General features: G+C 35.1%; 1 long non-coding RNA gene across 1 annotated transcript; it reads right to left on the bottom strand.

Annotated features, from left to right (window-relative positions):
- Positions 1 to 1,702: 1,702 nt before the first annotated feature.
- LOC114943029 (uncharacterized) lies at positions 1,703 to 2,223 on the bottom strand. The gene is made up of 2 exons (XR_003821939.2): positions 2,165 to 2,223; positions 1,703 to 2,056 (listed from the first exon to the last, which is right to left on the bottom strand). It is a non-coding gene; the product is annotated as an uncharacterized LOC114943029 (long non-coding RNA).
- Between the last annotated feature and the right edge of the window lie 14,029 nt (positions 2,224 to 16,252).

Below are 16,252 nucleotides of genomic sequence, written 5' to 3'. Positions count from 1 at the left end.
AAGTAAAGATTGATCGCGCGTGTAAGAATGTGAGACCCAACGCAAAGGTAATCCGGAAATATCTCAGGGGTGTTGTGAAACTATAATGCAACGCATATTCGCGGCCGTTCTATTCCCCCTATCTAGCGATCGCGAAATAACGAAAGTTACATCATTAAGTCCGCACTTGGCTCCGGTAAACGAGGAATAGGATTAACGTGACATCGGCATATACAGAGGACCCTTATTTTAAGTGCCGAGCAGTGTCCGACAACGTACAATCGAGACCAAGTCCTCGCAATTAGCAGTGCCACGTCGAGTTGCGCCATCGAGTTTCCTAGGGTGGGACGCGAGCATGATGATAATTATAATTAGTACACAACAGCGAGCCCGTTGCAGCGACGAAACACTGACTTCCGAGCCGGGTAGAGGAGAGCAGGATTTTCGCTTGAATGGGAAACGCGGATATACCGAAACGTAATCATTAAGCCGCGCTTCTCTATTCACCGAGGTCCAATCCTTGTCCCTGCGTCCACCAAAGGCGTCCTTCGCACTAATTGTAAGTCATTGACGCAAAGCGTTAGCGAGAGCGACCAAGACACTCTCGCTCGGTCATTTTCTCGCAATTAATAGAGCCGATTCATTACGCCCGCAAAGTGAATGCCGGATGAAATTAGCGCGTAGAAAAAAAAAAAAAGCGCAAAGGAAATCCCTTCTCTCGATTCGGGATGGGACTTATTAAAATAGTACATCCGGCGTTCGAGCTTCCACTATAGGTTCGCAAAGTGTCGGAGGACACTTTTCTCTCTCTCTCTCTCTCTCTCGACACGCAGAATCGATCGCGCGGTATTCCGAGTGAGCGTTGGTATCGCTCCGACTGCCTCCTTCGGTTCACAATAAAACAGAGGCGGAAGGGCGGGAAAAGAGAGCACGAGACAACGGTGGTGAGAATTGGAGGGTTGGGCGACGCCGAGCGCGCGGATTCCGGCTTTTAGGGCGCAACTTTTCCGACTTATTGGCACTGCCTGAATAAATTTAATTCCGCCATTCTCGACGGGCGGCGCTTTCCTATTCTCAACGGTTCCCGCTCTAAGAATTTCATCCTCGTGTCCTTGCCTCGTGCCCCTTTGACGTCGCTACCCCTTTCCGAGAAAGACAATGTCCCTCGAAAATAGACCGCGCGATAGACGCGCAGAGTTGATGAAAATTAATCAATCATGTGCCCCGCCATGTGCAAAGCTGTAGAGATTGATACAAGGGTTGATTTTCGGACGTTTGTCGTTTTAACGAATACGAAAGTCAAGACTTGGAAAAAATCATGAAAAAGTTACACTCTGTCAAGAGTTTTCTATATTTTTCTTAAAATTAATTTAAACGCGCGATTAATTAACTTTTATCCCAAATCCGTTGTTCAATTGTAATAGGTATATAATAATTTTTAAAAGTCATACTTTTTTTGGAATATACCGATGGAAGAATTACAGGAGATTAAAATTTTCCTTCTCTCTTTGCAGGTTTCAGTTTATAATCGAATGATCAGAATTTACTTTCAATACCTCTGCATTCTCCCTCTCTCTCTCTCTTTCTCTCGTTATATAATATATTTAATTGGAAATGATGGCGCGAAATGTGTGTGTATGTGTATGCGAATAGTGAATAGGAAATAGCATTCGATATGTTCTATTCACTATTCACTATGAAAGGAAAGATAATAATACGAAGATTCGATAAAAAATGGCATTTTATTCGATGCGAGATATCGCAGAAATCTGTTGTATTCGCGTTCAATCATCCGTAAGAAGCACGCGAGACAGCGTCCTTGTACGCCTTGTATTAACATTTCATAGAGATTCCATATTTATTAGACTCGACAAGCGCGCGTTCGTTTCTGTCTATGTATCTTCCGATGAATCCATCAATAAAATTCGCTCTCGCGCTCTCATATATCATTACACGAGTACATATTTCCATGTATTACAATTTATATATACATGTATTCCTAATCAAGATATATTTTTAATCAACAATCCTCGACGAATATTACCCTCGATATCTGATCAGGCCGCTTCTTCTGCATCTGTAATTAATAAAAACAACAACAATTGTAATTTCAACGAAAATTAAAGATACATTATTTATTGTCCCTATAGTGTACATTATTCAGATTTCTAAACAAAACTAATACCAATTAATATCAGCGATAATATATGACGCAACATCAGTGATCGCTTGGCTGACTCCATATAAGTTTGCATCCCTGAAAAAGATGTTTCCGTCGATCAAAAAATAACAAAGAAATAAAAAACAATTAGATATATATATATATCTAATTTTTTTTTTATTTCTTAGTCATTTTTTGATCGACGGAAACATTTTTAAAAAAAAAACTTGTAATAAATGCGACTATTAAAAAAGGCGAAAAATCAAACTGTAATCTCCACATAAAAATATGTTTAATACTACACAGAAAAAACAGTATCTTTAAAAGAATGCAAATATGTATGCTTTGATTCAAGTATATTTTATCCTTATAATAGCGCCAAATATAAATAATTTTGGATAAAGGATAATTTATCCTTAAAACAAAGTGCAAAATATTCTTGGTTGAAACTGAAATTTACTTATAAATATTGCAAGGACAAGTGAGCATCGGATGTAAATGATACTTTCAAATATATAATTCTTAATTCAAATGTGACTAAGTTTGTTTTTACCATATGCGATTTTTAAAACAAGAATATATCTTAAGGATAAAATATACTTTACACAAACTCATTTATTATTAAGGCAAATGAAAATTTGTGATTACAAAGAGCATTCTATACTTAAATCAATCAAATAGCGTTCGAGAATAAAAATATACTTGAATCAAGGATTCCTTTTTTTCTGTGTAATAATCTGAATACGTCTGTACAACTCTAATAATGAAAAAAAAAGGAGAAAAAATCCAGTTTTTTTACGGAAAATACACAGCTTGTGGAGCGGCACATATCGATAATTCTCGTCTGAAAGACGTACTTACGTACGCGTAAACACGTCACGTACGCACGCATGCATGCACGCACTTACGTAGTGCTACGCGGGAGTGCATCTGTGTGCATGGAGAGAAAATGCACGCGTATACGCACGGTCTACTTACGCGGAGGCACCTTTACTACACACATCGTCGTGGTCGTTGTCGTTGTCGCGATATCGCGCGCGTATACCTGTACGTATATTGTATATGTATGTAATACACGGGCACGCGTGAATACACAGGCCGTACGCGCAATATACGAACTGTTCGCGCGGCTTAACGCGATCGGCACGTCACGGCAGTTTCGCGAAAGGAAGAGAAGGGACGGTCGCTGTGTTATAAATAAAGCGCCGTACACCACCTGCTACACACTGATAAACCCGAAAGGCCAGTCATGCGCGAAACAAAGGTTAACTTCGACGGGCACTACCCCTATGCGAGAGACACACGCTACGAGAGAAAGAGTACGGTTACACCGGATGTATCTTTCGATAAGTATTATAGACGCTTCCGTCCGGCGCCATTAATCCGGGTGCAATCGCCCCGATGCGTTCCGATTTACTTATACCTTGTACATCGATCACTTGTGTGTTACGTAATGATTCGTACGTGTTGGAATATGCTTAGATTATTCGGAAAAATAAGGCTGCCGAAAGAGATGACACATTGTTTGGCTTCTCGAAGGTCTACCTCGAAAATCAAAATTTATGTCCGTAGATATATTTGTTGTACAGATTGTTCATTTCTTGTGTAAATACATGCCCGCGCTGAAAATTACCAGAAATATAGTAAACATGATATAAAAGTAAACAGATTTAGGACAGTGTAATTCGCTAAAGAAAATTATATAATGCAAATTATAGACTTGCGATGAACAAATCAATTAATTGACTCTCTTATAATCGGCCTGATGAAATATTGCATATATATATATATATATATATATATATATATATATATATATATATATATAATTGTAATTTCAACGAAAATTAAAGATACATTATTTATTGCCCCTATAGTGTACATTATTCAGATTTCTAAACAAAACTAATACCAATTAATATCAGCGATAATATATGACGCAACATCAGTGATCGCTTGGCTGACTCCATATAAGTTTTCATCCCTGAAAAAGATGTTTCCGTCGATCAAAAAATGACAAAGAAATAAAAAAACAATTAGATATATATATATATATATATATATCTAATTGTTTTTTTTTATTTCTAATATATAATATATATTTTCTAATATAAAATATATATATCTAATATTCTAATATATAATATATAATAGCTAATAGCCAAGCGATCACTAATGTTGCGTCATATATTATCGCTGATATTAATTGGTTTGATCGTATTAGTTTTGTTTAGAAATCTGAATAATAATCTGAATAAAAAAACAATTAGATATATATATATATATATATATATATATATCTAATTGTTTTTTTTATTTTTTTGTCATATATATATATATATATATATATATATATTTCGCTGAGCGGTATGTCGATTTTTAAGAAAGACTCGCGTCTATTTTTAGTACAATTTCCTTCTCTGTTGCAACGCATTACTATTACCTGCATATATTTCCAATCAATTGCAAAATTGAATCCCATTCCTCGCGCTTCTCCATCTTATTCCCCAGTAACACACCTGGCTTCTAATCGATTATTTCGATACGATTACATCTCTAGAACAGGCATTAACAATTATTCTTATACGTAAGCCGTGGATCGTCCTTCTTCTATTTGATCGTGTCCAACTTTCTCTCCTCCCTTCCGCTTGTATCTTCCGTTTGCATAAAACTCGACAATGCATTACAGGCTGGCGCGGCGTGATTTTTCGTGACGCGACCACTCACGGGTTAAAGCATTTTCCGAAGTGCCCATCGCGCCCATCGTGCCCACTCTATCGTGGTGAGTCTATCCGCGTGCGCACGCGTGACGTCATTTTTTTTTTTTTTTTTTTTTTTTTTTTTTTTTACGCAAAAAGAATGCGAGAGAACGAAACGAGACGATTACGATGGAGCTGGCGATCGATTAACGAGAGGGTGAATACTTCGGTTTGTCGCGAATCGAAGGAAACAGTACGAGGGCTTTAAGGGATGAAGAAAGACGCGTTTAGGGGTAGGAAATAAAACTTGAACGTCACATGGATATTTTTCGCCCCTTTCGATGATGCGCGTCCACCACAGGTGACTGCTTGATTTAGCGCGTCTACGCGTGGAAAACATTATAAATCGGGAATTTAATGTAACGTGCCGCTCGACATTTATGCGTAAATAGAATAAATTTGCGGGGAATCGATGGACACGACGAGAGAGAAAACATCCACGCAGACTCCCTGCAAGCATTTACAAAATCGAAAAGCCGTACTAAAAATGAAAATTTCATGATAAATTCGAGCTTCCAGCGGATCTTCTCTTATTTTTTTTCTCGGTGGATTCTTTTGATCATCTATCAAAAGGGAATCTCTTTCAATAGTTCTCTTTCAACATCTTTAATTCAACAATATATACTATTTTTAATCCCCTCTTATGATTTTCATCATTTCTTCTCCGTAGTTTTAAAACTATTCGTTCTTCGCTCAGGAGGACCCTAGCTCTGATTTGCAGCATATGGAAGTTTTTAAGTGACAACAGCTTCTATTAAAATTTGGGCCTCCGCCCAAATGTATACATAAGTAATTCAAGTACGAATCTTTTCATACAGCCTTCTAATCTCGTTTTTATTACTTCTGTATTATTCGTTCATGTCATCTCTATTGAGAGCGCCATATTTTGTGCACGAACAAACTGCAGAACTTTTGTATTAAATAAGTATTGTTATGAACTGATGCAAGAGGCCGATAAAAACTGTGATTTTTTAAACTTTTATTGTTCTTTTATACGAAATTACCGTTCATTATTATCAGTACTTTAATTGTGGAAAAGGATTTTTCAATCTGTATAGTCAATAAAAAGAAAAGCCCTTGAACTCAACATCAGTAAAACAGACATGGTCACCTTAAGGGGATCCTAAATGATCTTGAGAAGTCTGTTACTTTTTCCTGATAAAGAAATATAAGTAAATGTTTAGATCTCAATTTGAAAGCCTAGTAAACGAGAATAACTCATCCTACATTTTCGTGTGTGCATAAAAATGTAGGATAAATTATTCTGGTTTACTAGGCTTCCAAATTGATATCTAAACATTCACTTATATTCCTTTCCTGAAATGCCAAATTCGGCCTGGTCCAATTTCTGGTGGAAAACGATCCGTATAGCCAATAAATAGATTTCTAGTTTATCTAACCTCACATTTTGTCGATAAAACAGGAAAAAACAACAGATTTCTCAAGGTCATTTAGGATCCCCTAAATACGAGGCTAGCTTCGCGGAATTTTTTTCGCATTACTCGTATATATTGGAATAGTGAGTATATTAGGCGCAAAACGCGTCGATATACTCACATATATGTATACGTATGATGGTAAAGTTGTAGAGTCGCTCTCGATTAACGAAGCGAACGAGTATCCCGCATACCTTTCCGCCGTCGGCGACGGCGACGAGCGAGTCGAGACAGTCGATTGCGTCGAGCGTTGAAGAGTACAACTAAATGCATCATGGATCTCGTGGTTTGGATGCAGCGTGGCACACATAATCATATTGGCATTCTATTAGGGGGCGTCTTCTCCCTGCCGGCTTCCTACTTCCACCCTGCCATCTAACACTCACCCTCCGCCATACCAGGCCGCCCCTCCGAGCAGCCCCTCCGACACACGTCAATCGATAGTACAATGTGATTATAATATCTCGCTCGTACATCAAAATGAGACCGATTGCCCAGCGTTTCGGACGCCAATTAACGAATTAGCATATGTCCGGAAGAACAATATTTTGCATTATCGAGTTATAACAATCGAACATAGAAAAAAGGAATCCTTGATTCAAATATATTTTTATTCTTGAACACTATTTGATTGATTTAAGCATAGAATGCTCTTTGTAATCACAAATTTTCATTTGCCTTAATAATAAATAAGTCTGCGTGCAGCGGGTTTGTTATAAATCCGATCGAAAATGATTCCAGCAATAAATATCATTTCTTTCCACGTATGCCGCGATATATATATATTGATTATTAGCCAATGAATAAATAATTTTTATCCGAATAGATTTTGATGCATTCTTTTTATTGAGGGAGAAAAAAAGGAAATACGATTAAATACAGGATGTCCCAGACTTATCGAATCACCCGTTAACGGGAGAATCCTAAAATTATTCGAAGACGAGTTTTCCTCAATGAGAGAAAGAGGTCATCATTTTTTGCAAACTCTCAGTTTTTACTATCATATATCTTTGTAACTAATTGTAAGCCCTAAATTAAAATTCTATTAAATTAAATTTGTTCATATTTTATTTCCACAAGACTTAGTTTGTGAGAAACCTTTTATTTTCAATCGCTCGTAACTCAAAAATTATTGCCACGACATTTTCAGCGAGGAAAAATCGTATCGACTAACCCCAAGAATCTGTCATGAACCTCTAACTCTGGGATATACTCTGTATATCGTACAGGTAAGTGATAATCGTAATTTGAAGATTTTTTCAAATTAGGAATAAGAATCTAAAATTAGGGAGTGTCATGATGGCTTCGAATTTTTTCGACATAGCGCACAGAAAAAAAGGAATCCTTGATTCAAGTATATTTTTATTCTCGAACGCTATTTGATTGATTTAAGCATAGAATGCTCTTTATAATCACAAATTTTCATTTGCCTTAATAATAAATAAGTTTTTGTGAAGTATATTTTATCCTTAAGATATATTCTTGTTTTAAAACTCGCATATGGTAAAAACAAACTTAGTTACATTTGAATTAAGAATTATATATTTGAAAGTATCACTTATATTCGATGCTTACCTTGCAATATTTATAAATAAATTTCAGTTTCAACTAAGAATATTTTGCACTTTGTTTTAAGGATAAATTATCCTTTATCCAAAATTATTTATGTTTGACGCTATTATAAGGCTAAAATATACTTGAATCAAGGAATATTTGCATTCTTTCAAGGATACTGTTTTTTCTGTGAAGGAGCGGTCAAATTGTTTAATCGTCGTCTTTTCCACTCATTTGTTTATTCATTTCTCTACTTTGTTAAGGCCGCGTTTCTTTTTCGATGTAATCTCAACATAAAAAGTGATGAAACAATATCACGCATTCACTATAAAAAAACATACATAGTAGCTCTTCGATGAGATACTTGTAAATATTTGATACGTATAAATACTTAGAGTAACACAAACTTTCTCCATTTATACTCGCAATACGAGAATAGACATATGACAGAGAAGAAGAAATCAAACAAAGCATCAGAGTGGACGAATTATAAAGGAATTGCATCACGTAATAATATGCATTTTAATCGAGCGTTTCTAAAGCGCGAATCAACGTTCAAGCGGAATCATTAGGCAACGTGAATGAGAGTGTTAACCTACCGGACGTACAGACTATTAACACGGCTTACATGATTTACAGCTAATAGCTAATAACCGCGTACTATATAACGACGTTGATGTGGTCACCGCCTGCTATTTTGGTCCTGATTGTCGTCTATGCACTCTCGCGACCGATTCAGAGCACACGATTCTCGATAAACAACAGTTGTCGCGAAGATAATCAAGACAATTTTTGACAGCTGTAATTTTATTTTTATTGGAAACCACACTTTGCTCCTCGACGCATGTGTCATCATTCCTTAAAAGATCCACTTGCGTTTCCAGTTGTGAAGTTATGTGATACGTGACACCACGGTCTTGTATACAGGTCAGGGCACTTCTATATCGACTACATGCTGTCAAGCATGTAACAAAATGTAACAAAATGTAACTAATATGGCTGCCAACTCAAGCCAATTTATTCAATACGCGCCAGTGTAGATTTTTTTTTATTTTAACAGTTTTTTCAGTTTTGCGTTAGATCTTGTGCACAACTGAAAAAATGTTAAAAATAAACACGGTTAAAAAACCGTCGGACTAAATATAAAATATTAAGAATAGTTTTTATTAAATTAATTTATTTAAAAATAGTTTTAAAATATAAAATAATAAATATATAATAAATATATTATTATATGACAGGCACGAGTTGGCCGCCGTATTGGTTACACTTTTGATACACTTCATTTTAATGCGAGTTAAGACCGTGCTTGAGACATCGCATAGCTGTCTGAAAGCAATGGGTAGCGCGAATTTATCATTCCGCTTCCGGTTCTCTAAAATTCCCGCCTTTGATGAGGCGCAAAGCTTGCGCAAATAATTGCGGTAAACATTCGTCGACAAATGAACGGCTTAGAAGCTCGCCGATAGACGATAGGAAAGTTATACGGACGCGAATATTCCGTAAGTTACACACACATTCTCGTACGTTCGCGCCGTACATAATTTAACGCAAATATGTGGCAAGGCGGAGATCAAAAGTCAGAAATATGTAATCCCGCTCTCGCTATAATGAGCGAGCGCGGTCGAGATGATTAACGCGATTACATCGATATAGATCATCCCTTCGTCGCAGCCAGCCTCGTGTAAGAAGACGAAACTTGCTTCGGAAAGAAGAACAAAATTCGGATGCACCGGAATAATTGATCTGTGCCGTGAAATTGCGTACATAGACTCCGCTATATATGTATAAAATTCCTGAATGATATAATCCAAGAATATTGGAACATCCGCATATTTTTCAGAAATGAAATTGCAGCGCACATAACATATAGAAACTCTCTATCTCGACTATACAATTATTTACTTGAGATGAAACGAAGAATTGCATTTTTCACGAGAATTGTATTTTCGAACGTACAATATTACCTGCCTTAAACATAATTGTCGAACGCATTATGAGTCCACGTGCATGCAGAGGGGTGAGAGAGAGAGAGAGAGAGAAGGGTAACAGAGAATACAAAGGTTAAACGGAGTGTAACACGCGTGGGTGGGAACCACGATAGAGAGTTAAAGAAAAACGAGAGAGAGAGAGAGAGAGAGAGGGTGGGAGAGGGTGAAATGGGGATGGGGGTGGTATACGGACGGAGAATAGAGAGCGAATTCATACGATCGACTGTGCGTAAAATTATTCCAAAACTTATTACTCCTGCTGGCTATGACCGTAGCTATGGTAACGAGACGCGGATATGAAAATTAATACGCACTGGGAAAACAGAAAGTTTTCAGAATGTTTTCCCATTACCGCGCGCGGCAGCGCTCGCGATGTTCCGATGCCGATTCACCTCTGACTGGCAACTAATTCGTTCGTAGTCGTGTAATTAGCCGCGTTTTTTTATAACAACCTTCGCGCATCGTTCGATTCCCTTCTCTTTTCGGAAAGAATGTATCGCCCGCACAGAAAAAACAGTATCCTTGAAAGAATGCAAATATACCTTGATTCAAGTATATTTTATCCTTATAATAGCGCCAAATATAAATAATTTTGGATAATTTATCCTTAAAACAAAGTGCAAAATATTCTTGGTTGAAGCTGAAATTTACTTATAAATATTGCAAGGACAAGTGACAAGTGAGCATCGGATATAAGCGGTACTTTCAAGTATATGTAATAATTCTAATAGTTTAAATGTGACTAAGTTTGTTTTTACCATATGCGATTTTTAAAACAAGAATATATCTTAAGGATAAAATATACTTTACACAAACTTATTTATTATTAAGACAAATGAAAATTTGTGATTATAAAGAGCATTCTATGCTTAAATCAATCAAATAGCGTTCGAGAATAAAAATATACTTGAATCAAGGATTCCTTTTTTTCTGTGATGACGGCGATCTATGCAGATTTTTGGTATAAATATAACGTAAGATATTTAAATGACATTTTTATACCGTCATTTAAATAGCTTCGAAAAATACATTCGAAAAACATTGATATTTTAAAAAAAGGTAAGAATCTTCCTTTTTTTAAATTCTGTCTGGCGATTCTCAAATATCTACGTTTTTATTGATATTTTAATTTTTAATTAGGATTAAATAAATCACAGAAAAAACAGTATCTTTAAAAGAATGCAAATATGCCTTGATTCAAGTATATTTTATCCTTATAATAGCGCTAAATATAAATAATTTTGGATAAAGGATAATTTATCCTTAAAACAAAGTGCAAAATTAAAATTAGTTATAAAGTATTAGGTATAAAGTTATAAAGTAAAAATTAAAACAAGAATATATCTGAAGGATAAAATATACTTCACACAAACTTATTTATTATTAAGGCAAATGAAAATTTGTGATTACAAAGAGCATTCTATGCTTAAATCAATCAAATAGCGTTCGAGAATAAAAATATACTTGAATCAAGGATTCCTTTTTTTCTGTGCGCTATGTCGAAAAAATTCGAAGCCATCATGACACTCCCTAATTTTAAACTCTTATTCCTAATTTGAAAAAATCTTCAAATTACGATTATCACTTACCTGTACGATATATAGAGTATATCCCAGAGTTAGAGGTTCATGACAGATTCTTGGGGTTAGTCGATACGATTTGTCCTCGCTGAAAATGTCGTGGCAATAATTTTTGAGTTACGAGCGATTGAAAATAAAGGGTTTCTCTCAAACTAAGTCTTGTGGAAATAAAATATTAACAAATTTAATTTAATAGAATTTTAATTTAAGGCTTACAATTAGTTACAAAGATATATGATAGTAAAAACTGAGAGTTTGCAAAAAATGATGACCTCTTTCTCTCTCATTGAGGAAAACTCGTCTTCGAATAATCTTAGGATTCTCCCGTTAACGGGTGATTCGATAAGTCTGGGACATTCTGTATTTAATCGTATTTCCTTTTTTTCTCCCTCAATAAAAAGAATGCATCAAAATCTATTCGGATAAAAATTATTTATTCATTGGCTAATAATCAATATATATATATCGCGGCATACGTGGAAAGAAATGATATTTATTGCTGGAATCATTTTCGATCGGATTTATAACAAACCCGCTGCACACAGGCTGGAAAATTTAATTCGCCCGAATCGTGAAATGCAATACTTTTTTATCATTGTGTAATAAATCTACACGTGATTACATACAAATATATATTTCGGTACGTACAGAGCTACATCGTTGATTAGCAATTTTATTCTCTTAATTGCACCGATGTAAATACAATGGTTTTAAATTCGGTTAAAGTGATAGAGGTATTTGACAATTTTAACTTTTATAAAACAGATCGCGTACACATAACTGAGCCAACAGTTTGAGAATGTCCCAAAAAATTAAAAGTTTTTTAATGTTTGTTTCTCTACAAATGAAAACAATGCTGTTTGAATTATATATATGTCATGTTGATGCAATTTGCAATATAAAAAATTCGTTCAATTTCCTAGAATTATCCAAGGATATAATTCCGATTATAAATCAGAAATGTATATAAATTAAAAACTATGTACAATTAAATACATAAAATAACAGTTTCGTGCAAGTCGTTTCGATTGAATATTTTAGTCGCCAAGAATGTTAAGATAATGAGCGACAAGGAATTTGAGAAAGTTTTTTTAAATGTGAAACCTCGCATTCTCTCGAGGCACCTCATCGCGTACATGTACACATCTCTTCTGCGCCCTCGAAAAATACAAAAATTTGTCGTATAATTTTTAACATAACGCCAGCGACGCAGCGGCGACACCGAACAACGAGAACGAACTAAAGTGACATGAATCGATAATCGAACGCCGAGGGTGAAGCACGTAGAAATTATATTATCTTTTTCTTGTCGCGTACTACGTCGAACCTAATAGCCTGACGTCATCGATGGGAATTTATAGTCTCTCATAACGGAAGATTTATTTTTTTAAATTACACATTTTGTGCGTATTTTGAATAATCCGAAGAATAATATAATTCTTATTTTTTTACTTATTTATAATCAAAAGATTTGTCTCGAAAAATGTTTAAACGAGTTTATCGCTTTTACAACGCGAGGTAAACAGCTATGGAAATACATCATCGAAGAATAATTGATCGCGTAAGTAGGGCGCGATCTTAATTCGCGCGCAGACTTGTATAGAAGAGCTAACACAAATTTTCGAGATTTTAACGTCGAGCGCTAAATAGATGTCGCGTGTGAAATTTGCATATGTTGATGCTGCAACGATGATACGCGGCGGCATCTGGCGAAATAATATATTATAGCGGTCGCACGTGCGAGTCATACTATCCAGATGGTGTAAGAATCGTCTTAACGTTTCGCAGCAATACGCGATATTAAACAAATGCGACATATAAAGAGATACAAAAAGGAATATATTCCAAATCATTGCTCAAGCTTTCATAATTGCTTTATACTTAGCTTAATTACGACTCTATCTATGTTTTTTACATATATTTTATTTGATTTACATTTTTGATCTAAAATTTTAGCGCGTTGATGGATGTAAATTTGATCACTCTAATAAAGATCCGAGAGAATTTCCGTTTTGAGGACAATCGAGTTACGTTGATTATGCAATTGCGAATAAAGGGCAATGTCTCGCATTGCCGATGTCTATCTAACCGCCTACCCTACATACTTACCCCAACGTGTATGCGAAGTGACGCGTCTACGTCTACTACAGGAGACAGAGGCTGCGAAACAAATGGTGGAAGTAGCTAGGAGAGGATATTTAGCATGCACGGGAAGCGACCGCTGCTCATAAAGGGTAGGAAGGAATCCACAATGAACCGATAAGCGAATAATCTCGCGAGAAAAAGGGAAGAATATGAAGGGGTAATGGAGCAGGGAGGAAAACTGCCAAGACGGAGCGAAAGCGCATTAAAACTCCGAGGCCGCCCCGTCTCTCGAAATTTTGCAAAAATTTCTTCACGTCAAAAATAAGGACACAACTATTACGATATTATTATAAACGTTGTATTCGAATATTATATTTATAAATTAAAATAATTTGTAACAGCTCTTTAAAAATTAATATACATATAAAAGGCAATAAGAGCTAATTAAGTTCTTTCATTAATATTTATTTGTGGAAAAAGATTTATAACATAAGATATTAGATAGAAATAAATTCGAACGTTTCGGTTGCCTTTTTCAACCTTCTTCAACGCATCATTTAAAATTAAAGATTAATAGAAATTAACAATCAATTATTCATAACTGTCAATATAATAAAACTATACAGAAACACTATTAAATTATAAAATGCAGTATCGTAATTTAATAAAAAATGTGCATTAGAGATAGGAGTATGAGATATTATGTTATAATTTTTGATTATAAAAAAATTTGCGGAATATCAAAATCATTAAGATAATAAAACGAAAAATATGCATGAACATACTTTTTATTACAAATTATATAAATTATATACCTAACAGTAAAAAAAGTTATGATTTAAGTTTAAATAAAAAAAAAATAATATTCATAAAATTGAAAAAATTATAGTAGTTTTAATAATTGCGCGGAACATCGGTTAAAAACCGCAGATTCTACAATAGAGAATGATTGTTATTTAACTTTAATTCCAAATTAATGTAGAATGATAGAATTATTTAATTTCATTTATTTATCAGAGTTATCATTTTCATCAATATTTATAGAACAGGAAGAGAAATTTTTCCGGAAAGCAATTGATTAAATAAGTAACTTTTTTAAGGATGTGCCGGCGAGGATAAATAATTGGGCAACGTCAACAATAAATAAGTCGTCGCGGGTGGAAAAGCCGGCGTTGCGGGCGAAGAGCCAACGATAGTCTTGTCCCGATAGACTTCTCTCGTTTACGCCGATAAAGTATGAGTCCTCGAAACTAACTACCTATTCGAACATCAAACGGGCTTCCTCCACACTCTGTCGCTCCCTACATTTCATCCCCCGCCTTTTCATCCTCGATTCACGGCTTCCTGCTTACGTGTCCCTCCCTCGTGCACTCCTTTTTTTATATTATTCCAACGTGTCTCTTCTTTGTACGGCGGGCAATTATATTTGTATCTCTTCACGTATCTCTTGTCCTATCTGAGCGGAAAATACTTTGGACTAACAGGAGGCTTTCCAATTCAACGCTCGTTTGTCACCTGCGTAAAAAAAAAAAAAAAAAAAAAAAAAGAAAAGCGCGAAGGGAAGAAGCTCAACCAAACGGAATAACCTGCTATTACAAAATCCTAAGAAGAGTAGCGAATCTGTCTCCCAAGATCAATCGAACTTGATTTCTTTTTCTCGCCAGCTTTTCTAAACCGAAAAGCGTTATTGTCTGCCCTTTAGCCGCGCGTCGGATATATCGTTGACACTTTCTACTGCGATCGGTGATATTCGGCGACGATATCGATGAAAGAATACGATTGCGATATCTAAAGTAATAAGATTATAGAGAAAAGAATTTTCGTTATTATTTCACCGTTTAATTCGTCAATATACAGGGTGTCCGGTAACTAACCAAGCTATTCAAGCTATCTCTGAACTCGATAATATTAGATTCAAATTAGAATGAACTGAAGAAACTATTGACAGCATAATATAAGTTAGATCTAAACAGAAAATGATATTAGATCTGCGTTAAGATAATACAGGAAAAACGTAAAAAAAAAAAGAAAGTGAGATTGACAGATATCTTATTATAATATTGTGTCTTATTTCCGCGTTTTATTTATTATAGAATTAAAATTTTCTTGATATTTTTTTTAAATATAGAGAGATATCTCTCTTACATAAAGATATTTTAAAACAATTTCAAGTAAAATGTTAACTATTCACCAAGCATCGAAACCATGCCTTTTAGCCGCGCGCCGGATATATCGTTGACACTTTCTACTGTGATCGGCGATATTCGGCGACGATATCGATGAAAAAATACGGTTGCGATATCTAAAGTAATAAGATTATAGAGAAAAGAATTTTCGTTATTATTTCACCGTTTAATTCGTCAATATACAGGGTGTCCGGTAACTAACCAAGCTATCCAAGCTATCTCTGAACTCGATAATATTAGATTCAAATTAGAATGAACTGAAGAAACTATTGACAGCATAATATAAGTTAGATCTAAACAGAAAATGATATTAGATCTGCATTAAGATAATACAGGAAAAACGTAAAAAAAAAAGAAAGTGAGATTGACAGATATCTTATTATAATATTGTGTCTTATTTCCGCGTTTTATTTATTATAGAATTAAAATTTTCTTGATATTTTTTTCAAATATAGAGAGATATCTCTCTTACATAAAAATATTTTAAAACAATTTCAAGTAAAATGTTAACTATTCACCAA

The sequence above is a fragment of the Nylanderia fulva genome, unplaced genomic scaffold (genome assembly GCF_048542155.1).
Source record: "Nylanderia fulva isolate GAGA-0341 unplaced genomic scaffold, ASM4854215v1 Scaffold6, whole genome shotgun sequence".
Lineage (NCBI taxonomy): Eukaryota > Metazoa > Arthropoda > Insecta > Hymenoptera > Formicidae > Nylanderia > Nylanderia fulva.
The sequence above is the reverse complement of the archived record's forward strand: the minus strand, read 5'-3'. Positions and strand labels throughout refer to the sequence as shown.